General features: G+C 46.3%; 1 protein-coding gene across 5 annotated transcripts in view; it reads right to left on the bottom strand.

Moving 5' to 3' along the window:
• The window catches only part of ZHX2 (zinc fingers and homeoboxes 2), a 74,321-nt gene extending 48,984 nt beyond the window's left edge, over positions 1–25,337 (bottom strand). For 4 of the 5 annotated variants that reach the window (XR_010610278.1, XR_010610279.1, XM_065668885.1 and 1 more), the window contains exon 1: positions 25,234–25,335. The gene's annotated coding sequence lies outside the window, so the exon portion shown is untranslated. Of the gene's footprint in view, positions 1–25,233 lie in introns of all 5 variants that reach the window. The other variant, XM_065668884.1, reaches the window with a different exon arrangement.
• Between the last annotated feature and the right edge of the window lie 389 nt (positions 25,338–25,726).

Here is a 25,726-nt window from a genome sequence, read left to right as displayed (position 1 = left end):
GGGAAGTGGTGTAGGCTGTACCCAGAGGACGTAACCAAGAATCACACCCTCCTCTCCCCTCCAAATACCCTTACTCACAACAACAGCAGTGCTATAGAGGAAAAGATCAACAGAGCAAGAGACAGAACTGAAGCAAACAATACAAAACCATGCTCACCCACATCAAGCCCCATGATCTAAATGCGTGTGCCAATTTGGAAAGGATGGAGGTCATCATTCCAGACTGCCTATAAGAGGTGTCACTAAGGCTGATAGGGCAAGCGAAGCGAGCAGCAGCCCATCAGCACAACTTCATGTGTGCACAACGCTATTTAACCTGGACTGCAGCCAGAAACATCACTAACTATGTTCACTGCTTATATCCGCTGTCAGAGTGACACAAGTTAAAGCCTCCCAGTACTGCTGTTAGGTTTGTCCTGGTCTCTCCAGTTTCAGCCTGATTTCCTCACCACATGACCCAGCCCAACAGCAGACACTCTTTTCTCCTGTTCTTAATTCATTCCCTCTTTTGTTTCCCTCAACCCTCAAGCTGAAAATCAAAAGACAACTTAAAAGGAAAAACAAAAAAACAGGCTGATCAAGGCCAGGCAGCGACTACATTTTGCTGTTATAAAAATAAATACAAGAGGAAGGGGTTTCCCTTTTCCGGCTGCTTAGACCATTCCTACTTTCGGCTGTAAGCACCCATGTGTTTGCAAATTCCTGCCAAACACAGCAGCCGTCAGTGAAAAAGTGGTACAAGAAACGAAATGAGCACAGGGTGTAAATATAAAGCAAGAAAGCACTTTGCTCCTTTCAAATAACTGTGTTTGTGCTTAATTCGCTTCTGAAGACCAGCACAGTTCAGTGTTATCGAGTCTCTTATTTCAGTAGGAGCGTTCATATGTCCGTACCTGGAAGTGATATGCACCTGGGTCAGCATCCTCTACATTCACACCAAGTGACCTATTTTCAGCTGCAAGTCATCAAGGAGGCACAAAGAGACCATAGGAAAGGTTGATGGAGTGCCCTACACATATGTTACCACATGGTCCTGGTGGGTGCTGAGCTTCAGCTCTTTTCTCACTGCAAACTCCTGAAGCAGCCTGTTGGAGAGGAGCCTATCCCAGGATATGTGCCTGCCTGCTGTACTTGCTCCCCAGCCACATAGCCCCCAGTGCCCACACTTCAGTCCCCCCCATGCTCCAGTAAATGCAGTTGAGAGGGGAAAGTCTGCACATACCAAGCACACTGAACAACAGCGTCCAACCCTGAGGACCGGAAAAGCATATGGAAATCCCCACAAAGCAGCTGTTCTGTGGCATTGTCTCTCTATCCTGGGGATAGCCAGCACAGCCTGGCCGCTGCAGCTGCTTGTTCTGTTAAGACTCGGTAGATTTGGGCCCATCCCTCCCCTCCAGCTAGACTTTAACAAAGGGATGGACCACAACTTTCTCCTTGCAGCCTGCCAGTCTCACGGTCCCACAAATCTGTCCTGTCAATTTATTACCTTCATTGTGATTATGTTGGCATTGAACGCTGATGTGTTATGCTTCCAGGTCCATAGCACTGAACAGCCTGGGATGGGGATGTTTTTGGAAGCCAAAGCAAAACAGATTCAGACAGTGTGTCTGAATCCTGCAGACCCAAGAGCTAAACTGGAATCAAGATCTGGGTCCTATGTACACTGGAATACATCTACGGCAGCAGATACTTTTTACATCTTTCTACCTGATTCAGGATCCAGGGCACAACTACGTTTCTGAGAGTGGATCCTGCTATTGGGATACACCTTTGCCACTCACTCCAGTACGAGCAGATTGGAAGCAAAGAAGATAAAATGCAATTCACATCCTACTGTGAAGAGCTGTTCAGGAGAAATGCACTTTCACCCTTTAAAAATCAGACAAAACCAGATTTCATACAAAATTTATCCTATCCTTCCTCAAAACCAGCAACATGACATTGATTCCTTATGCCTCATGATATATTTAATGAGGGGGAAAAAAAGGTTCATGTGCACACCCCTTTCTCCAGTGCTCCTTGTTATTCCTCCAGAACAATTCTTCAAAGCTGCTGAGATCACTGTGTGTTACCTCCTTTTTGAAGGATCACATACATTGCATCAAAAAGCATGCACGAAAAGTTCTAGGGCATGAAACCAATTTTTGTGCACTTTTATCTGGGTCAGCTTTTCCATTGATTCTGCAAATACCACATCATTTTTATTTTTTTTTCTTTAAAGCTAAGGCTTTATTAGTTTAAAAAGAAGAAAGAGAGAACATCAAAACTTGAGTCAAACATTCATCTCAGCCAAGGATTAGTTTTGTTGGGTGATTCCAAATCAAGAAAGTAGATATATATATATAGAGAGAGAGATATAGATACAGATATAAAATAAAGTATAGCCAACAGTGAAAGAGCATCTGGATTGATTTCTAAAGTAAGTAAATGCCCTCTCCCCACACTGCTGCTGTTTTCAGTAAATACTATTTAACATCTTTGCTGTTAGGTGTACAAAACTTAGACAGCTGACAACATCTAGGAAAGCTAATGTCTGACAAACACATTAAAACCACTCAGGCACGCTTTACCATTAATTCATCCCTCCCTTTCTCTGCCTCTCTGCCAAGTTTTCCTCCATGTATGAACTATTTGGCACAGCCTTCAGCTTTGCTTTATGTTGTTTCATCAACCCAATGTGTGTCTTGAGGCGCTCTGAAACAGAAATAATAAATAAGAACTGGTCTTGGGTGACAAAGGGCTGGATCCTGTCTTCAGAGGAGATGACTTGTTGCAAACAGGATAAAGATCTCGTATTGGCTTCACCTGTACACACGGGTGGGAAATGGAGAAAGGACACTTCTAGAAGCATGCCTACAAACAGCTGACAGTTTGTAGTAAGAGCAACTCAGACAATTCCTTGCAATCGAGATGACAGCCCAAAAAACCAAAGTACTTGGGAACTCTAACTTTTGGCGAAAACAGTCAATGAACCAGCTCTCCAGTGTGTTTCCAGGAGTCCTTTCACTTCTGAGAGATGCTTTTGCATATTCTGGTGGTGGTGTGATGCTCGCAATAACAACACATTACCCAAGAGCCTGATTAGCAAGCGTGCTTCTGCTGGAAGCCGGGCATCCGCTTTGGCAAGACCAAACACAGGGACCCAGCACATGGCGAGCGGGGCCGTTTGCATTTCCCATTCAGAACCTGAGAGGGGTCTGACTAAGCCGAGCACTGCTTTCCTGGCTCTGGGATGCCTATCTGGCACACTCGAGATCCAGAGGATCATCAGGAGGATCCCTCAGCCTTTTTATATTCCATTTTCCCAGCCTGCAGAGCTGGGATGGAAAGATGAGTAGTCATTTCCCCTGCACCCATTGTGTAGCACAAGCAAAACCCCCAGCCTGACAGACTTCTGATATGCAAACGATTAAAGCCAAACATTTTCTTGCCACAGTTTTACCCAATTAAGCCTTGTTGTCATTAGGGGCACTGTGCCAGTCCTGCACTAGGCTGCTGGATGCTGCCTCCAGCGTTGCACATCTTTAACCAAAGAGCCGCAGACAAGCGAGCTGTGCTCACCGGGGTCTCCTTGCCCAAGAGGACCCTCCTTCCAGCACCCCACCCTGCTGTACGCCATCCACCGCTGAAGTGCAGTTCTTAATACACAAGAATTGCAAGAATTGTTGCTATATTGCACCTCAACTTCTCTCCTCCCACATGCATTATCCGTAAGCTTGAAGCTTTGCAACCTTTCCAAGAAAATGCCTTGAAAAATAAGACCGGGGAGCTCACGTTAAATAGGGAAATGAAAACTCAGTGCTAGCTACCCCGGAAAACTAGGCCAGGCTTCTCTCGACCAAATCTCCAGGTATCTCTGAATGGCACAATTCTTAAAACACGCTCAGGCTGATCAGAGGCTGGCTCGCAGCTCTTGCTACACTTGGAGCATTAGCAGTGAATTTGAAATCAAACATGTACAATCATTTTTGAAAGAAACCTCCAAATGCAAGGCTGCTTGCTGAACCCCTGCCCTGGCTTGCTCTCCCATCCCAAAACACATTGAGACATCACCTTGGGAAAGCCAAACTTGGTACCAACAGAGGTGCCAACACCTCTTTCATAGAAACTGGCTGCAAACCCCAAATTCCCAAGGTTTCTGTCTGCTGGCCGCCATCCTGCTCCTTCCCAAGGCTGGGCTCTAGTGCCAGCCTTGCTGGGAGATGTGACGTGGCTGGCAGAGGCGAAAGTGGAGGGACAACCGGCTGATGGACCTCCCTGCTCGGGAAGGCAACCACAGAGCAGATCTCAACACAAACACATATCCCACCCTAACAGGACTTCCCTTGGGGAATGCTTCTTTTCCTTGTGTGCCACATCCCAGGCCCTCTCCCTTCACTTGCTCCGTTCATGCTTCATTGGAGCCAAGCTCTGCCCACCCTCCTTGCTTCAGCTAGTGCCCGTAAAAAGCAGGACTGAGTAGCCAGCAAGTACTTTCCCCTCCTCTGCTTCACACTGGGGGAAAACAAGGGCTGCTTTCCTTTAGCTGCCTTCCCCACCTTCCTCTCAAGTATCACCCCACCACAATGAATCTAATATGGGAAGTATTTTCATCCTCTTATTATGGATGAGGTAAAGCACAACTGATAGCTCAGATATATTTATGTCACCTCATTTTACACTAAGGCTGCAGCTTTGCAAGTTTGTAAATCCAGCTTTGTTGTGCACATTACTCAGCTGAAACCACCATGGTGGTGGTGCTGGTGCCAAGCAGTGTATTACCCCTGCACTGGTGGCTGCCATTTCTGCATTGGGATGGTGGCTACAGGGCTACAATGCCCATGGGATTGGGGTGGGCTCCGGCTCCCATCGCCACCAGGTCACCCTGCTACTCATCCCACACCTGCTCACTAACACCTAATTTAAATATTGAGGTCACTTTGCAGCAAATATACATGGCTTTGTGTCTGTGCTCTTGCATGTGGGCTTCAATAAACAGGTTTTGGTCACCCATCCCATGACACGTCCTACTGTGTGAGGCAGCTCACCCTCTTCAATAGAACTATCAGGAAAGTGGGTAATGTTTGAATATGTTGAACCTGAATGGACTCTCTTAAGCTGAATTCAGAAATTACTCCAGGCAAATATAGTCAGAGATCACTGGAGAAAGCAACTGGTAAAGCCCACATTTATACAGAATCCTAGAACAGTTTGCCTCAGAAGGGGCCTTTAGAGCTCATCTAGTTCAACTCTCCACATACATACAATCTCTCAGTGAGGAGAACAGTGGCTTTGAAGTATTTTGTATAAAGCAAGCTAAATAAACACCTTTAAATAAAGCTGAGCAACCCTCCAAATCCAGGCAGGGTAGTTCATTTGTCTCTCTTTACCCTGTCCTTTGTGTATCTTCATAGTGGTCTGTGAAACTGGTCATAACTTTGCCACCCGATTTCTTTTCTTCACAACACTTTAGGACAACTTCTGAATAACTGGGAAGCAGCACAGCAACATCAACCAGAACATTCTCTGCTGTCCAAAGGCAAACTGCACAATGTGGATTTAATTTATATGCATATGCTTGCATTTTCCATATTGAATGTGTAGTCTAAGCAAAAATCTCAGCCAGAGTCTCCACTGTCTTCATCCAAACTCAGCCATGAGCCTACTGAAACAATCAGGATCCCACTCAGGCCCCCAGAATCCCTTTTATTTAGAGCACTTTGCCCTACAAGATGCTCTGTAATGCCCCTTTCAGACACGCACAGTGATGAGGCATTTTATTCTTGATGGAAACTGTATTAAAATGTTTTTCTACTGTGCTCAGCGGGGTTTCACATTCTGCATGTGTGACACTGCAGACATCGTCTGAAAGAAGCTATAAATCTTGACTGCATAAAACTACCCTAAATCTAGAGCATCCACAGACCAAATTTGACCCCTAGAATCAAGATGCTCAAATCACTTCTACTGCAAAATAAAGGCAGGATTTGGTCCTGGAAGCTTAAGGTTGCTCCTCAGTTCACAGCAGAGCCTAACTGGAAATCTGTCAAGTTTCTAGTCAGCACCTCAAATAGCCTTGTCAAGTGGTACAATCAGCAAGAAGCAGCCAAGGCAGAATTTTATTGTCAGGGAATGTAAACAAATAGCAGGCAGCGCTGCTCAGCTATCTCAGGTTGGTGCATATAATTTTAATTAAAGCATTTATGTAAATACAGATGCAAATTAGGTTCAGTATAGCATCTGGCTATCAGATGCTACACTATACTATCAGAGTCCTGAGGCTACTGGCAAATTATCAGCATGAGCTTTCATGATGTGAAAGCACCGAATCCAGTGTTGGTCCAAATGCTGTATATTTTATTTGGTTCAAATTGGCAGTAAACCACCATATCGGTCCATACATAAGAAGATAAATAGCCTTCTATTTGAAAAAGAGCTCTTAGGAGGTAAACCAACATCATTAGAATCCATCCTTTAGACAGCCCATGTCTAGCAAGAAAAAAACCCTTTCCGCATTTCTGCAACACCTATCAAAGGAACTCAAAGCGCCTCTGAAATGTTAATTAATCCATACTCTACCCAAGGGAGATCTATTTTAAAGATGGTTATATGGATGGTTATATTCATCTCTCATTTGCCAAAGGCTCACAGGAGGGAAAGCCGCAGAGATGAAATCCGGACCTAGGAGCCCTCATTCCCTGCTCCTCCATGTTCTTATCACAAGACCTCCCTCCCCAAAAATCACAAGAACTCGCTCACACCAGAGGTGCGAACCTCTTTGGCCTAGATATCCCTGCCTCAAAGTAGTGTTAACTTCAAAACCTTTTTAAAACTGCAGAGGCAACTACATGACAAGGAAATTAAGGGAAAACAAATAAAGAGGAGAGAAAAAAAAACCCCTAAAACCAGCTTTTGAAAATTGAAGGAATCTCTGGATCATGCTGGAAGGATATTTTCTTTGGAAAATGAAAAAGTATGACCACAATAACATTCACAGCAATATCAGCATCAACTTCTGCTGACTATTCCTTCCCTCAAGGTGCACTTCCGCCTTTACAGCCTTGCAAGTGGAGATCAATTCATCTTCTTTCAGAACCCCCCATTAAGACCAACTCTTGGGAAGAGCCAATAGCTCCTAAGGCTTAAGAGCACACTCAACTTGATCAACATCAATGAAGCACACTCAACTTGATCAACATCAATGATGCTTAAGCACATGCGTAACATTTTCCCTGCAATACCCTTGCAAATTTCCCAGGATATGTATTTCCCACCGGCACTGAATGAAGTGAAATCACATTTCCAATTTATTCAGAATAGATGCAGAATTGTCTGGAAACAATTGCTATTACTATTGACAAAGAACATGAGGAGGAAACACAGTGAGGTTTGGAGTCACAAAGGTACATTCACAGCATTACAAAACATGACACATACATGACATATCATTACTGTGACAACATTGTTTGGAAGATGTGTAACCACTATTTTGTAAGCATATGGTCATATACTGGCCCCTTCCTGTGCTCAAAATTAAAAACAAAAAGAGGGACAGGAGCTAAAGGCATCAAGCCACAGACTGGCCTGTTTGCATTCCTTTGCCCTGATACCAGTTATAATGGCTGCACATTCATTTAAATGCTTTGCTTATTGACTTATTTATTTGCCTTTAGCATTTTGCTTCCAAAAACAATCCCCAACAGACAGGTAAAAATAGCAAGTGCTGGTTTTTAATGCTGGGCCGCCACTGTAAATTCCTACAGTAATGGTGAGTTCTCGGCTGCAGGATGAAGAGGAGGAATGGGGAATAGAGATGTAATTAAGGACACTGCACTGAGGTCCCATCTCCAGTGATCTATTGGAATGGGCTAAACATAAGTGCTCATACCCTGGGAAGCCGGGCATCCCTGCTCTCCATAGGTATGAAGAGAACTGGCATATATATACAGCAAACTTGCCAGAGATCAGTAACATTTCAGGCTCGGCTCCTCTATAGCATGTCTGCATCTTGACTGGACCCTGCTCTAGCAAAATCATGTCCCCCTTGCAGGCAGAAAAAATGACAAGTTTCACTGGGGGGGGAAGACTGTTACAAAAAGTGAGACACCATTCTTATTTTGGGAGAAAACCAAGTTGAAATCACAGCCTCGCCATGTATTTGTTTCAAGTCAGAACCCACACTCCTCATGGAGGCCAAGTTGGCCATCTCAATGCTTTCTTGCTTATAATTGCATCTCAACAGACTTTGATCAGAGACTTAATTGGGCAATTCCAACGGAATGAATGATTGCACTGTTTTTGCCAAAGGCAGTAACTTTAAACATACAAGCAAACAGATAAATAAGAGGCTTGCAGGTCTGATGTAGCTGTTGCCATCTGTGGCACTCAGTTGGCACATCTTTAGGGACCCATTCAGAAATTGGTGTATCCTATACTGTACTGAGAAGCCAAGCTATTCAGGTAGCAACGCATAACCCAGGGACACGGGTGCACCGAAGCAAGAGGGTATGGTGCCAGCCAGGCTATAGAAAAGGAGGTTTTAATTCCCTGCCTGATCCTGCATAAACAATTTTTATTCTTCAGTGCTTCTAATTCTTGAAACAAAACATTTCAATACAATATTTCTATGTACTAATTATTTTTAAGTATTTCTGTTTACTAATATTACAACTATTAGGATGCAAAAGAACCAAGCAGGTATCGGGTGCTTGCATTTTAAGAGAGATGGGATAAAATAAGCACCAACAAACTGCTCTCTTCTCTGCTTTTCCACAGAGGCTGGGGATGACCTTGTGTTTTTCTCAAGCAAAGAAATGTGTAACTAAAAGGCTGGGGCGGAAGAAAGGAGCAGTTATTTCACTAAAGGACCTGTAGTAGCAGTGTAACAACATAAGCTCTTGAAGGGCAACAAGGATTAAAACTAACTGTGCAACGACAGGGTAGATGGTAAAAACCCAGCAGTTATGCGTCTTTTCTGACTCAGGGGGTGAATCTGGGCTAGGAGGAGGGAAGGGGGTTGCTCTGCCCAAGAGGTAAACTTGTGCCTTGTTTCCTCTGTCCGCATATTTTTCCACTTTTTATTTTTGGATCTTGCAACACTATCCAGCATGCGATGGCACAGAGCTAGAATAGCAGCTGCCGTGCCCTGCTCCGGAGCACGTCGGGAACATCAAAACCACCCTGCAAAGAACGATGAGAGCGGACCTGCAACATTAAAACGTGCCTTTCACCTCTGCTTTATTTGAGGAGGATATGAAAACACCCCGTTAAAAATTCACAGGAACTACGACCCCAGAAGCACACCAGCAGCAGAGGAACACCCATGTAACCTTGTCAAAATGCTACACAGCAGATAGGGCCATAGCAACAAAGCTCAGGTCTACAAGAGCCCAGCACGCTGGAGAAAGGGTGGATTCCCCAGCGTATGCACACCGTGCCTCCGTGCCTTAGGGCTGTGCCAGCACGGCTGTGTGGCTCAGGAATCACACCTCTTCACACTTCCTGGCCAGTACAGCTTTGCTGGCAGAACTCTGTAGTGTAGGCATGGCTTAACCCCAAGCTATTTTCAGAAGGAGGTGAGATGCAAGCTAACTTCCCAGAATACACGACAACCCACGTAACACAAAATCCAGCCTTTGTGCCTTTCCACACAGAGCTGCTCAGTCCACTGGAGGTGGCAACCATCGGATGATGTCAAGCAAGTTAAGATGCTGATGCCCTGAAAGAAATGGCTTTATAAGAAGCCCAACAGGACAGTTTTCATTGATATGCAAACTCTGGATGAGTGCTGTTTTGGTCCCCATCACATCATGTTAGTGTGGATGGACCCAACTATTCAAGCATGGCAGTTGGAAGGCAAATTCGCACTCCTTAAGCTAAAGCAAGCACAATACAAATGAACAGCATCAATGGCAAAAATGAGAACACATCCCAAAGAAAAATGAAATTCTTCTGAAAAGTCCAAGGTTAGCAAGTCTTGCAGGACAGCTTCATACTAGACTCAACCCAGAGCAATTTTATTTGGCTGGCTGTCCTGTTTCCCCCATTTCTACCCATGAACTGTAAGTCTGGTTTTGCCCTTTCTTCTTCTTAATTTTAGGCTTAGATCACATTTTCCTGAGCCAGAATTTACCGTGAACCAAAGTGGCTGTTGGCTGGAGTACCCACCAAGTTAAAAGCACATGAGAATTTAAGCTGCATTTCCAAACCTGGTTACCTCCCCCTTGAGGACCCAAGATGCAGCTTGGTTTCTACCAAGAACGCTGGAGACCCAGAAGTCCCAGTGAAGTACTGATACCTCACTGATCACTTAGATGCCAAGACATCACTTTAAAGGCTAGATTTTAGAAACCACTATTCATAAATGTGAGCAATCATTTTTATCTTGACAAGACATGAGTACACTGGCAGGAAAGGAAAATGAATAATGAATTGCAGCATCCTCCAAAGCACGGTCCTGTCCTCAGACCAAACGTGTTGAAATCAGGAATCTGCCCAAGACTGTGAACAGACATGCTTTTTCCTTGGAAACGTAGTCCGCAGCTGAGCAGAATACAGAAGACACATCTGGAACTTCTCTGCTGCCAGCAGCTCTTTTAGGTCACGTTATGACACCAAGGAACCAAAATCTCATGTTTCTATACAGAACCCCTCCCTCTTCCAGTTATTTTGCGGAATACAGTGACCTTATTAAAAATGTTATTAATCACTGTATTTTCTCATGCCATTGACACTTGATCATTGATGCCTTTAGCAGAGATAGACACCACCCCCAATATTTTGAATTACACAGGCCTGCCCTCTGCTCAGGAGCAGACATTTTCCAGCATTCCTCACCTGTGATTCAACCCCAAACTCAGAGAGGGGAAACAGGGTCTGTTTGGGCAGACTCCTACTAACCGCCAAGGAAGAAGTGAGGAAGGGGCTCCTAAAACTTACATGGAGCTTCATGGGATGAGGAGGCAGATCTCAGATGAGGAAGAGAGCAGCTCCGCAGATGGAGAGGTACCAGCACCACTGGTAACTAATAATTAATGACGATGTGCTCTGCAGCCTCCACTGCAGCTGTCTCTGGAAGAGCCAAGGGATAGGGACTCAACTCCTGCATCTACCCATTTCCTGGGTAGATGGGTATTGAAGCTATTGAATTGCTTCAAAAAAGAGTGACAAGGGTTGCTCAAGATCTGGATGCTATTCTTGCAGCAGCAGAGTCCCAGAGGTCTTCCCTAGAGACACACTAGTTTTGAGGACAAAACCAGATGGCATTCAGCACGCCGCCGGGATGTTCCTGGAGATCACTGTGCTAATGCAGTCCCACCAGGGCCTGCTGCAGTCATACACGGCACAATATGACCACGTTCTACTGCTAAGTTGTGGCTACTACCGGGCTACCTGAGTAGGCTCTTCCTTCCCCTTGTCCTAGCAACATGAAATGAAGCTGTTAAGATAAACCCTTAAACGCTGTTTTGGTGAAGGCCAGAACAAATTCTATCCTGGATCCACCATAACTTTGCTCCATCAACTGAAAGGAATGGCTCCAGGAGAGAAACCAAGCATCCCTTGTGATTTGATTCAATGTGAGACAGAATATTCACACTCTGTAAGATATAATGAGAAAGTTGTACCAGCAAATGCTTCTGATACGGATCTTTTTTGCTGCCTGGCTCCACTCTGGTGCTACCTGCAAGCCCAGAAGCTCAAGCAGTGTTAAAGGGTGGTCATTCCTGACATACCCTGCATCTTCCAAACACACAGGAGCCTTGTTACTCTAAAAGCTGGCTGCATATGGAAAAGGCGTTTAACTCTGTACAGACTGGTCCTCACTCCTGGGGTCATACCTGTTCTCTTTAAAGCATATAGCCCTGCTTTACAGAGAAAAGCCTCCCACATGTATTTACACTGGGGTTTGCTCTGCAGACAGCTGTGGGAAAGAAATATAGATTTTAATCTGCCTGGTGCACCACCAGCTGAGCTGCAGTTGGGATTTGGTGGACAGAATCTTTATTGCTGTAGATGAAAGTGATGGGAAGAACACCATTTTCTCTCCAAAATCTGGATGGAAGGGAAAAATAGCTTCCCTGCCTCTTCTTGGTACTGGAGGGAGCTAAAACAACCAGCATCTTCCCAGGGAAAGTGTTACTCAGTGCTCCTCTCTGCGATCATGCAGGAGCTCTGTTTGCGATAGGATAGGAATGACTTGTATCAATGTCTTCAGATGAGGCTTGGTGAGTGTTCCCCTCTTTCACACTAACCAGACTAATCAAAAGTAACATTACAGTTTTGGGCAAAACCACTTCCACCCTCTGCAGGCTTCCCACTGCTCAGCTCCAGGCAAGCTGTTCAACTTTTGTGCTTCAGTTTCCCCACCTATTAAACAAGAGTAATAAAACCTCCCCTGGAGGTATCATTTACACCTTGGTGCTTGTAGAACACAACGCAAAGGAAAGCACTACAGGAACTATGAATCATCAGTAAAGCAGCCAAACCTCTGCTAAGAAGACAGAAGACCAGACCCTAGAATAGTTAGTCTCGTTATGAATCTGACATGTTACAGAGGGTTGCCTGCAGAAACAGCTTATCAGGGGACCAACTGAGCCACTGATGCTTCATCAAACCACCAGCCTGCTCAACCCCTACAGCCAGACATGCAGCACAAGCTCAGAAAGCCAAAAAAAAAAAAAGAGAGAATCTGCCAGCTTCTTCATATTCATGAGCTCTTTAATAATGCTCAACAAAACTTGGAGGCATGTTCTTTGCTGTTGCTCCTGCCCTTTTGCACAGTGAGCAAGTCATAAATATTTCAGGGGAAGAAGTCCAGAAAATTTGCAAGATTGGTCCTAGCCTTTACAGCATTAATGAGCAGGCCATTAATAGTTAATGAAGCAGCTGCTGGTGATCTCAGAGGTAAAGGCAAGACGAGAACAGCAGTGTTCGCCCATTCACTACAATGTGATAATGTGAAGGAATGGCTTGATCCTTTTATCAAATCCTCCCCATCATGGCAAAACCCAGGTCTTGATCACAGGACCTCCAGCAGAACTGGCCTCAAGCCCCCAGCCTTGCTGTTGTCACCCAGCAGGGATGGAGACTGTTGCATAGGGTCTGCACCAACTGCTCCGATGCTATGGGTACATCTGCGAGAACACAGAGGCCTCAGTGCTGCGTCTTAAACACAACTGCAACATCCCAAACACTTACCCGGGTAGGACCACACAATGCATGTAGTCATTTATGCCAATAAAAAGAGTGGGGTTGTTGGGCCTTTTAAAGGTCTCAGCTGCTTGTTCAAAGCTGCACCCTGAAAGCCAAATTCACAATGCAATTAAGCAGCCAACTTCAAAGAACAGCTCCTGTGATTTCAGCCTCACATGCATCGAAAACTGCGGTGAAAAGGTGTTTTTGCTGTACTTACTCTATCATACCTCTGAACTGACATCACCTTGCCTGTATGTGTGCAGCCAGAAAAGCACATCACCTCTTGGTACCTTCACCTGCCGGGAGCTTTACTCAGGAAGGGCACCAAGAGGCTGCTGCCTGCCAGTCAGGCTGCTGGGAGCAACTCCAGTGCTACAGCCCAGGCAGGGGCAAAACGAAAGGGGGTGACAAGAAGAACTGGGTAAAAGCTTAGTCATTGCCAAACTCCATTTCCTTCTTTTTATCCCTGCCAGCATCACTGATTGTTAAGGGATTTGTGACATTGGTTTCCGGCTGCTTCCATGTTCATGTGGGTCTATCAATCCCAGCACTACAGTTCTTTTAATTTGCTGGCTAATGATTGTCATTTGACAGAGGTGAAAATCTTGAAGGCAGTAACTTCCTACCAGTCTCATGAAAACTGACAGGGTGTGGAGGAGAGATCCCCATCACCAGGCCACGAAGTGGAGAGGGGTTAGTCTGACCCCTCTTCAAGCATATGCAAGAATTCAATCTCACGAGTCAAACACACTGGAAAATGTTTTGCATCAGTTTCACTGGCCTCAGGAATAATCGGTCTCCTGGACTTCAGGTCACATCACATCTGGCTTGTCACATGTGAAGCTGCTCAACAGCTGATAGGGGTCTGCACAAAAAGGTATTGGTAGCAAGGACTGGTAGCAAAAAGACTCCCTGAAGACCTCCAGGTGAATAGTGACAGCACAGGCCCATCTTCTTCAACAGCAAACCCATGAACTGAGTGGGGTTTGGAAGCAATCTGAATATCTCGCTTTTATGTAAGCGTCCTTAGCACAGAGTGCAGAAGTTTGCACTTCAGCTGCTAGGGCTATAATGCTCAGAGCTGGCAGTCAAGAGCTTTGCTTTCTTCGGGAAGGAGAAAAGGAAACAAAAAGTTTAATTTCAGTGTTGCAGTCTTAATTCCACCCTTCAAAACAAGAGATGTTAAATAGAGCCAAGAGTCAAAGGCAACTGAGCACTGAGCCCTTTGTTAAATAATTAACTATGACTTGCCTTATCTATCTGCAGGCACTCACTGAAGAGACAAAAAACTTCCCTATCAACACCCAACACTCACCTAAACAGTGGGCTTCCAACAAGCTTCCACTGCTCATCTTCCAACAGTCCCGGAATGATGTGCTCTGATTTTTAACAAAAGTGGTCCTTGGCTTTGCTTGCCTTCAAACAAGACTCTGCCCGCCTGTTTTCAATGCAGATCAAAGGTGACCTTAACAGATTCTCATTGTATTAAGACCTATAAAATCAGTTTACTGTGTTAAATTTCAAGTAATTATTTTATTCTATCATTTGATTAAAAAAATATAATTTGCCCAACATGCCTCGGAAAAAAAGCCCCACAACTACTTGGACATAATAAAGTACATAACTAGGAATGAATGTATAGTGCTTCCTTTTAAAACCCACAGCACGTCACATTCCTTCATGCTTTAAGTGGGGAACATCTTAAAGTTGTTATAAGTCTTGATTTAAAGACTTTATTACTATTACTACTGAACTATTTGAATCACATTAAAGATGTAACTTCACATATGAAGAACCCTGCCAAACCCGGATGTGCATTGGGCTGTTCCTAACCCTCATACGATTTATTTTACATAATTTAAGAATGGATATTTCAAAACCAAAGACAAGTAAAAAAAAAGGTTAATGATTAAAATACCCCTACTCATCTTCACATATGTCTTAATCAGATTCCCATTAGCTGCCTGTTTCATTTTAAAAAGAAGGAACAAAAATAGTAGTAAGATTCTTGATATTTTTCCTCCTCTTTTCACTACACTGTAGAAGTTTCAGTACTAATTCTGTGTTAAACTTGCTGCTTTCAAATTCCTGAGTACTTATTTTTCACTGCTTTTTAAACACATCAAAGGGACAAGTGTCATTCATGTGCTAGCCAAAAACTAATCAAGCGGCAACTCCAACCAAGCCAAGTGGCCACAGTGAAAGGTGAAGAGTGTTTCGAGATGAGTATCTGCAGGTTGTAAAAGACCAAGAATACAGGGTGGCAAGTCCACTGCTGTGCAGGCCAGCGATCATGAATGTGAGCAGAAGGGTCCCCTGGCTGGTCTGTGCCAGAAGTTCAGTGCAGGAACTCTTCTGTAAGATGCACAAACCAAACCCAAAGCGACAGTGACCTTGCGACACCTGGTAGTAGCCTCCACCCTGAGATTCAATCATGGCAAGAGTGAGAAGGAACAAATACACCCTCCATCTCTACAGAGACACGAACAAAATGCAGCCAGGTTAACAATTAAAGTAAAGTAACAAAAGCACATTGATAAAAACACGAGTCATTTTGAGCAATCCTGTGAGAGCTTCATCTACTGAGGCACTGCTTGTGCCAGGGAGAGGCAAACAGGAAAGGATGGATTGAGTCCAAGGCAGCTAACTGAAAAATGTGATCAAATTCTAACCTTGGCTGCAGAAATCAATACAGAGAGGAGGCTCAGGGAGGAATTCAGCTTTCCTGTACAAATACACCAAAGGCAGCAAACTACACCTCACATTGTTGAATACAAGATATCCAAAAGAAAAGGTGAAAGCATGGCAGAGATGGGGTGATAATCCCCATCCTGCTACCTTCTGTAAGTAAAGCAGCCTGCAAACAGCCACAAATTCGCTGTCATACAGTACTGCATATTGCATACATCACTACCAATTTTTGGATGCAGCAGTGCTAACGTTAAATGCCCAATATCCTCCTTGCAAAGTACCTGACACACTTTTCAGGGGGTGATTCACATGTAACAGCACATTTCAAAGCAGGTCCCTCATTCCATCAAGCACAAAGCTCTTTCCTTGTGGATGGAAAGGAACCTTCCCTGCCCTGCAAGCACCCTGCTGTGGCAGGCTCCCCGCTGGAATGTGGACTGAGCCCTCTGAAGTGATGGCATGGTGGGAACAGGCAGATGAGGGAAGAAGGGAAGCAAGAGGGTACTGCAAAGAAGTTAAAAATGCAAACCATGCTCTCTACAATGTGCTTCCTCCTAAACTGGTGCTCACCACGAAGCAAGGGCAGAGCGAACAGAAAGGAGTTCAGAATACAGGAGATTAAATCTATCAGCTTGGCACTCTGATCTGCTGATGGAGAAGAGATGGGGCTGGAGCTAAAATCATCCCAATGTATGAGATCTTTCTGCCATAAATAATACGTTGTATCGCTCCTCTTCTGGCTCAGACACACACTGTGTATTTGCATGCTCTCCTGGACCACCACAAAGAGGGTAAGCATGTAAAAATAAGGTAAAACACGAAAATAAGGTACTTATAGATAAGGCTAAGATCCAGGACAACAGGATAAGCAAACAGTATTTAAGGCACTTCAAGTATATTTAGGCTTGAAAGCAAAATACTTTAGAGAGCTAACTTTTTTTTCCCCTGTATCTGATTAACTGCAGATTTTGAAACTTGTGTTTGCCTCCAACAGCATTTTTCAAGCCACCTCAATCCCCCAAAGGCAGGCAGATGAGATGCCAGCAGAATTGCAGTGGAGGGGCGTCCTGTAAAACTGTTTTAGCAACAGCAAAGCTGAGGATGCTCCAAGTCTAGAGAAAGAGAAGCTGCCAAGTTAACAGAAATTAAGAACTTGGTTCCCTCCAAACATATCCTTCTTCCTCATCACTCCAATTGCTTCAAAACTTATTCCTTCCTTAATGATGCTGGAGAATCCCAGGCAGATGGAGGAAGGTTAAGGTTTCCTAAGGCAGCAGTTTCCTCTGAATTTACTCATCACCATTTGAACCTGGAAACTTCTTACCCATTGGGCAAAATCCTGCAGGTCCTCAGTGGCCACCAGCCCCTGCACCCAGCATTCTGGCACGGCTGCACGGAGAACTCTGCTGCATTCGCCATCTCTCATGTGCAGCATCCCAACAAACCTTCCCTGGTTCAAACACCTCACGTGAGGCTTTGTCAGCATCTTATCACTGCTGGCTTCTCAAAGAAAATGAAACCTAACCCTCAAAATGGTAACGCATCTTCCTGGGAAGATGCTTGTACCTGAACACAGGCTAGGGAGATCTGTTTCTTAGGCTAAGAACCAGGTAAAACGGCTTTTGGCTCTCAAAAATACCTGGCTGCTGAGTCTTGAGTGATGAGAAACAGATCCCAAAAATGTGCAACCGCGAGGTCATGACTCCTCCTCATACCAAGCATGACATGACGGCAATGAAAGGCAGCACCTTAACTGTGACAGGCTGCAAGAGATGCAATGGGGATGCCAGACACTGACAAGGAAATAAACGAGTGATAAAGAACTCTGCAATCACCTTTTGCTGAAGAAAAGGAGGGTGTTGGTGCAGTGATCCCAAGGGTGGGAGTAGCGACAGCCACATGGATACCCAGCCAGGCAGCTAAGCACTCTCCCCAGGAGGGAGGCAAGCATTCAAACAACTTCCTCACCTTTCAGTCATATGGAAATAAAGAGATGTGATACAACACGATCTTCTTAGAAGACTGGGAAGGAAAGTCTAGTTGGAAAAATGCAGAAAAGCCTCAGGTTCGGGAGAGCTGCAATCCTCAGGGATAACCCCATCTTACACAGTTTTCAAGTAAAATGTACCGAAGCCCAGGAAGATGACAAGCACCGAAGCCTGTAACAGCAGTGTGCTCCCAGCATATCATTTAAATAAATCAGTTTCTGGAGAGACAAAAGACAAGGAAAAACTCCCTGTGGTGCCTGACAGTTCGTGCTGAAGAGGATGCTGAAAAAAAAACAACCCCACAACAAAACATATTTGCTTTAGAGGTGGGAGGCAGGAAGAGAGGCGGGGAAGGCATCTCTTCAAAAACACTTCAGGCCAGAACCATCAGGACTTTCCTTTATTTCTTGCGAGAGTGAATCAGCAGCGCTCCGCCAGCAAAGCTCGGCGATGCTGGCACTGTCTGCTTTGTACCGGCTTCCCCCGGCCTGAGAGGATCCAGAACCTCCCCGCATTGCTTCCTGGGGCCTCTGTCCCAGCGCTCTGAGAAATCCAACAGAACTTACTACCTCCAGCTGTTTACTCCTGGATTTTCTTCTTGCAGATAAGATTTTTGACAGGAACAAGCATTTTCCCACTCCTGTTATCCAAGTGAGTGTAACATGAAGTAACTGAAACTAATAAGCACGAAATTAGGCTGGGATATACATAAGAAGTCCAAAGCTTGAAGAGTGAGAAAAAGGAACACGTACATCAGAGGCAAGGGAAGGCACATGGAGTTCTTGAGAAACATTGGCATTTTATTAAACCCACCCGAGGGTGCCTTTAAGGAGCAGCTCAGAACCTGCTTCTTTTGGTTGCTATTTAAAAAAGCAACAACCAAACAAACACAAACAATGAGCTTCTGTTTAAAATGGAAACGTATTTTTCCCTATACAGCTTTGCTCACAGGACTTCCTCCTCCACTCATCTGACTGGACATTAGGTTAAATAACCCTGAACTTGAGGCTGCCTTAGTTATGATCACTGACTGCAAACAAGCCAGACAACCTCTTCCCGTTGGTGTTTGGAGCTTTGTTTGCTTGTTTGTTTTAAGCTCCAATGAGTGAAATACTGCAGTTTTAACACTTACTAGAACATTGTGGGAACAACACACAATTTAGGACAAAAGAGAAGCCAAAATTGACAGGTAATTTGAGGTTGCGAGTTAAAGAAAAATATTTAGTATTTAAGAGGAGAAATAAGGGCAGGACAGGAAGAAGGGGCAGGGGGGAAGGAAGGAAAACTAAGATTTTTGGGCCCATAATAGGGCACAGAAACCAGTGAGAGAAGCTCCTGTCCCACGCCTCCCACTCCTCGCATGAAGTTAATCGTCCCCTCTCTTGGTGCCAACTGGGACCACATCATAAATCACATCACCAAAATACCGCAAGTTAAAACCCAGTACTAATACATATCTATATATCACTTGAGAGAGAAGGGTCTGAAGCAGAGGGTTGGTTCTCACCGAGATTGTTTCCATGCAAACTCATAGCTAAGAGGACAGTGAGCAGAGTACCACAAGGGAAATAACTTTGGTTTTCAGCTTTGACACATTTTTTCCAGGAGAGGAGATGAATTTTAGGCTCTGGAGGAGTCTCTCAAGTGGGAGATCTGGGAAATTAGATAACACTGGTCTGGAGGGAACTCTGTGATGTGCACAGAGACACCTGTGTTCGGTCCAGGATGTACCCACTCCTGTGCCCCAGAGCCCCAGTGCAAGCTCCTGCAGGGAGGACTGGGCTTAACTTGGGCTTAACTCAAGCAGTAAAAAGGGTTTCCCAGAACGAAGTGTTGATGTGCAAACATCAAGAGTTGAGCAAGCACGTGACAGCAGACATCTCTGCATGGGAATGTCTCATGTCAGGTCTGTACCACTAACGCTTACCATGCGGTTCTATCAGCCCAGGGCAGGATATGTCACTGATGCAGCTGTGCTGGCAAAACCCATGAGCAGAAGGTCTGTTACACCAGCAAAAGCACATATTTTGCTAGTGTCACGTATCAAACTCATCAGGCAGGGCTGGGATGATAAAACTACAACCAGCAAATTCACCCAAGGAGCAAGCTTTCAGTGTGGTTGTGGGATGCTGACCCCACCAAAGTGCTCATGCATTCACAGGATCTGGATATCCTTGTGTAATGAGATAGTAAGTAGTCTGAAATATATCTACGCTCACTTTTTGCCAAAGCCTGTAGTAACCGGATGAAGAGCAATGGTTTTAAACTGAAAGAGGGATTGGACATAAGAAGTTTTTTACAGTGAGGGTGGTGAGACACTGCAACAGGTTGCCCAGTGAAGCTGTGGATGCTCCATCACTGGCAGTGTTCAAGGTCAGGTTGGACGGGGCTCTGAGTTGCAGGGGATGTTGGATGAAATAATCTTTAAAGGTCCTTTTCAACCTAAACCCTTCTATGGTTCTATGATCCTATAGATGCTGCTTCTGCCCTTTAAGCCAGACCCCCTGGGGGCTGGGCAGCCAGCAAACTTCACATGGCTGTGAGATGAAGGGCAGCAAGAGACAGAGAAGACCCACCTCACTTCAGAGCTTATGAAGGGTGTGGGTGACAACTGAGCCCAAGGGTGAGCCCTGATTATTGGACCTGCTTAACCTGTAGTCTATGGCTGGGTGGGGGATTTGCAATATCCTTCCAAAATGTGTGCAAAAGTTAATCTGAGAGGCAAGCAAGTGATGAGCAGGCTTTGCTTTGCTAGATCAGGTAGGTCCCTGCTGGAAATCTGCCCAGGGGCCACAACCTAAAGAGGCTATAAACAGTAGATGTAGCTGGGGAAGCTTGCTGCCAGAGTGACACCAAATTCCTTGCATGTGCCCTGCCTTCACGACCCGGCACATCGGTGTGTACCCTGCACACTGGGCTGATCCACAAAAGGTTGTCAAAAATTGAAATCCCTGTCGTTCGTGTCCCCCCTAGCTCCCAGTGTGTGATTTCTGACCACACAGGTGTTACAGATCACTTTCTTCTCCATTTGCTTTCCAGCCCTCCATCCCTTCTCCGTCAGCCCTCCAGATCCAGATGCTGCCCTCCACCAAGCACTGACATGAGCTTTCCCATGGCCAGACCTGCTTGGGGCATCACTTGCTGCAGGCAGTTTGGGCACATTCATCTCATCCATGAGCTCAAGGGCACGTTGCACCACAACCTATGTCCTCAACTACCAGAATAACCCCCACCCTAGGAGGACTCCTTTAAAGTCCCCTCCTGGTTATCAATGCCAAAACCTCCTTTGCTTGCCCGTGTCATTCTCCCTCTGCTCACTACAAAACTCACCCATCTGAGGCTTCTTCACTGCTCAATTCAAAGCCACTTCACACATCCCCCTCAGTGTGACCGGATCTCCTGGTTTCACCAGCAGACTCACCATGCTGGCCATTTTAGGTAAATTCAGCTTAAGGAAAATCCAGTTTTCACTTCAGAAGCACATTTTGCCTCTCGGTTCGGAGGAAAGCTTGCCAAGGGCATTGTCTTATATCCAAACCCACAGAGTTTCTTGAAACAACCCCAAATGCATGTTTATAAAGACAAAACAAACAACCCTTCTGACTTGCAAAGGTGGTGTGCGGGAGGGAGGCCTGGGTCGGTGGTATCTGAACTGCCCCGGGATGGTTAAGGCTGGAACTGAGCTCTTGTCCCTTCATCTTCCAAGGGCCTGACTCACTTCATTCCCATTTTGCTACATGTTTGCAAACCTAACTCTCAAACACAGCCCTGCTTGAAAAGTATTTGCAACATTATGGAAATCAACAGCTTTTCCAGCTTTTTCATAGATCAACCCAGTTACTGTGCCCTGGGACTGAACTGAACCGTGACACCCAGTAAACTTCAGACCTACCTATTTTTGAGGGCTTGATAGAACAAGCTAACACCTCTAATATTAGCTCCAGCTGAAGCTACACATGGAAACACACCTTGACAAAAGGGCAGCAATTACTTTAATGGCTTTAAGTTAAAGCCTTCATAGATTATTTTAATGCCAACTTTTGTTTATTACTTACTTTCAACAGGAACAGATACTATCATGCAGATGTGCACATTGCAAACCTCAGTCTGCAATAACTTTTAGGGAAAGCAACACACTTGCTGGATTACCCTTGAACTCAAAGCTAGGATTACACTTTCTCAACCTAAAAAGCAAAGGCAGCTTTATGGCAACCTGACAGCCATGGTAAAATCTCAGGCACATAAAAACTCAGGCAGGTAAAATCTCAGTGTTTCAAGTGACACTGTCCATTTCTAAACAGATTATGACCAAAATACGATTTAGATTTATTTTCAGTGGATGTTTTCACTCCTTAAGTGGCCACACTTGAAAATAATTTAGATATGGGTCAAAACATCCCAACCAGAGAGACTCCAAATAATACTGCCAAGGATCATCTGAGTTAGAGCAAAGCTAAAAGAAATAAAACCCGAAGACGTCGCACATGCGAATACAGTGATGTCATGCCTGGCATTAAAATCTTCATCTTGTATGAGGATGAGCAAAACCTGTGGTGTTCTCACTGCAGCAGTTTGAAACTGGTTTGAAAATGTGAGAAGCAGTAACTTTCCTATATCGAATGTCAGCTTTTTTTGACTTTTAATAAAAACTCAATAAAACTCCCCCTCTCTAACAAAAAGGAACCAAATGTGATGCTGCCAACTTGGGCTGTCTCATACAATGGGCTATTGGTTTTACAGACACAGCTTAGAAACTACAGATTGTAACTAGGGTAAAAGACAAAGAAAGTGGTACTTTGAGAGACAGTGGTTGGAAGGAGCACACACCTTTTAAACACTGACAGCAAATATGTCCTGTGGGATGAAACATTGACAGCAGAATTTTTGGGGTGGGCAGGCAAGACAAATGTCATTTCACGAAGGTGAGTAATCAGGCAGGCTTTGAGCTCCTAACTGCCCTATATACATCTATAAGTGCTTCCCAGCACCAAGTTCAGCATACGTACGGGAAGAGAGGATGCACATGGGAGAGCTTTCTGCCTGGAAGGGGATAAACACCGCTCCTAACAGACCAGACAACAACTTTAAAAGTGCTGTTGCTTTTTAGCATTTATATTCTCCCTGACTGTTGGCCAGTACCTTGCTTTCCCTGACCCGGAGATCAATTTGCAATTCTGTGTTTCAAAGAGCTGCAGGGTTCATACAAGAGACTGAAGTCACATCTACATGAGAAAGGCTTCAGCAGGACAGGGATACATTACACTGGCAAAGCACTTCAGTCACAGATACCTCTTAAACAACAAAATTACTCCTCTACCGGTCTAGTAAAACCACGGCAGCACACAGCAGTGCTACTCCACATGCCATTGCCCATAGGGCTGCATGCAAGAGGTTTCTGCTAGAGACATCAGACCCTGCTGGTCACACCTGCGCCTTCACAACCATCCCAGCCCGAGCCAGGAGAGACAAACCCTGCTCTAAGTTTAAAACCAAAACCAAACAACAAAAGACAACTAACTGACCAACTACATGTGGATGATTTGTAGGTGAGCTGGATGGTGAAGCAGAGAGCAGTAAAGATTTACCATCATTTGCTGTAAAAGAATTACATTGAGACATTTGACATTTTCGTTTTCAGCCCCAATTTTGAAAGGTTTTCTTTTTGTTGGGATGACTGTCATTGCTCCACTAACGGATGCGCTAAAACCCCTTCCTGAACTTGGATCTTGACACATGTGGGACAAAAGAAGATCTAACAGGAAAGAGCAGTTTTGCCTAGCTGACAGCCTTTCACTGCACTCCTGGCATTGCTGGGAGACCCCCCCTGGTGCCAGAGCTGCTGGCTCACAAGCCACCCTTGGTTCATTCACCACCCTTGTCTGCTGCTCCCCTCACTGCTGCCTCAGGACCTGCTGGCAGGAGGTGCTGACCCCCACCACCAGCTCACCTTCCCACACACCAAGTCCTTTTCTTCCCTCCCATTCCTACTTCTTTGGATGCTTTTTCCCTTTCTGCTCTCCACCTTCCAACCCCAAACTTTTGCCGAGTTTCTCCCTGCCCAAGCAGGCCCTCACAAGCTCCCATGGTTGAGAAGGAGCACCTGCCCCGAGAGGATGGGCATCACCATCAGATCTGTCATCGGAGAGGTGCCTGGGCAACTCAAGGGGCAAGGAAATCAGGGTCATGTCCTCTTCCAGGCAGTCTTTCACTCGGGAGGAGTTCCCACCGGCAAAGTGAAATAAAGGGCTCAAGGAAAAGCTGGGCAGAAGGATACCCCGAAGTCAGGCAGGCATATCCCAACTCCACTTGCAAGTTTTATTCCTAGCAAAGAGGGGAGAAAAATCTGTGTCTTTTGCTATCTCCCTCATCCCAGAGGGACAGAAGGAAGGAAAAAAAGGAGGCGGCTGGTGATGCCTTTGGAAAACAGCTAAAACAAAAGGAAAGTCACCCCTCCTCACCAATAAAAGTGGATGCAGCGCGCCACGGGCCGAGTTTCCCCAGCCTCCCCATCCCGGAGAAATAAAACGCCACAGGAAGGCGCTGGGGGGGTGAGGGGGGAGGCGGAGCGGGGAGCCCGGCTCTGCCCCGCCGCGGTCCCGGCGCGGTGCCACCAGCCCGCAGCTCCCCGCAACCCCCGCCAGCAGCCCCCGAGCCCGGCCACGGCGTCACGGGGGAACCGGTAGCGGGGAGGATCGGGGGGAAGGGGGGGGGGAAGGAAAGGGGGCGGAGAGGAAAAACATAATCACAAATTAAAGCAGGAGGAACCGCTGCCAAGTGCGGCCGCTGAGCCACGCGTGGCGGCGGGGCCCCTCCCGCGCCTGCGGCACCCCCGGGCGGCCGCGGCCGTGTGTCCCCCCCCGCGGGAACCGGCGGCTCCGGTTTAGAGCCCGCACTGACAAAATCGCCCAGCTCGCCTCTACGTAACGCCCTGTCGAAAGCGGACGCCATATTTTGTGTTGCTGATGTCGACACAGACAAACGTAGACATATTTCACCCCCCCCCTCCCCTTCCTCCTCCTGCTGCCTCCCCCTCTTCACCCAAACTTGCGATCGGGAGCGGCGGGGAGCGGGGAGGAGGGCGGGGGGGGGGAGGAGGCGGCATGCCGAAAAATTAAACATACAGCGATAAACCATTAAGAGCCCACCCGAACAACCCTCCCGGCTCCCACCCCCCGCGGTCCCCTCCGCTCCCCCCGCTCCCGGTCGCCGCCGGCGTCCCGGGAACCGGACAGTTTGTGCGGGAGGAAAAGTTGGGTGCGAGCGGCCGGGGCTGGAGCGCCGGCGAGCGCCCGTGTGCGGGGCGGGGGCCGCCGGGGGAAGCGGGAGGTTAAAGGAGGGGGGGTGAGAGGGGAGGAAGCAGCCTGGGAAGTTTTCCTACCTGCGCCCAGGGCGGCGGCACCGACAGTCCCGTGCGGAGCGGCACCGGGGCTCCGCGCGCCGCTCCGCGCCCCTCCGCGCGCCGCCGCGCCAGCCCGCGGGACCCCGCGCCCCCGCCGCGCCGCGCGCAACGCGGGGGGGAAACACGCGCGCACCGCCACGCGCGCGGCGCACGGGAAAAGAAGGAAAGAAAATTAAAAAAAAAAAAAACGGGGAGAAAAGGGAAAAAATAAAAAAAAAAAAAAAAAAAAAGGAAAAATAATAAAAAAAAAAAAGAGCCCTCGATCGGTGGGGATCTACGCCAAAACCCACATGATCTCTGACGTCAGCGTGCGTATTTGCATACGATACCACCGCCGGCGCGGCCGCCGGGGTACCTCGGCGCGGCGGAAAGTTGCGAGCGGGGCTGTGCCCCCCACCCTCTCCCCTCCCGGCTCCGGCCGCTCTTCCTCCGGCTCCGCGCCGACGGGTTTACACGCGCCCCTTAAACACCC

This window comes from Lathamus discolor, chromosome 2 (genome assembly GCF_037157495.1).
Source record: "Lathamus discolor isolate bLatDis1 chromosome 2, bLatDis1.hap1, whole genome shotgun sequence".
Taxonomy (NCBI): Eukaryota; Metazoa; Chordata; class Aves; order Psittaciformes; family Psittacidae; genus Lathamus; species Lathamus discolor.
Note: the sequence above shows the minus strand (reverse complement) of the source record. Positions and strands in the feature narration are given on the sequence as shown.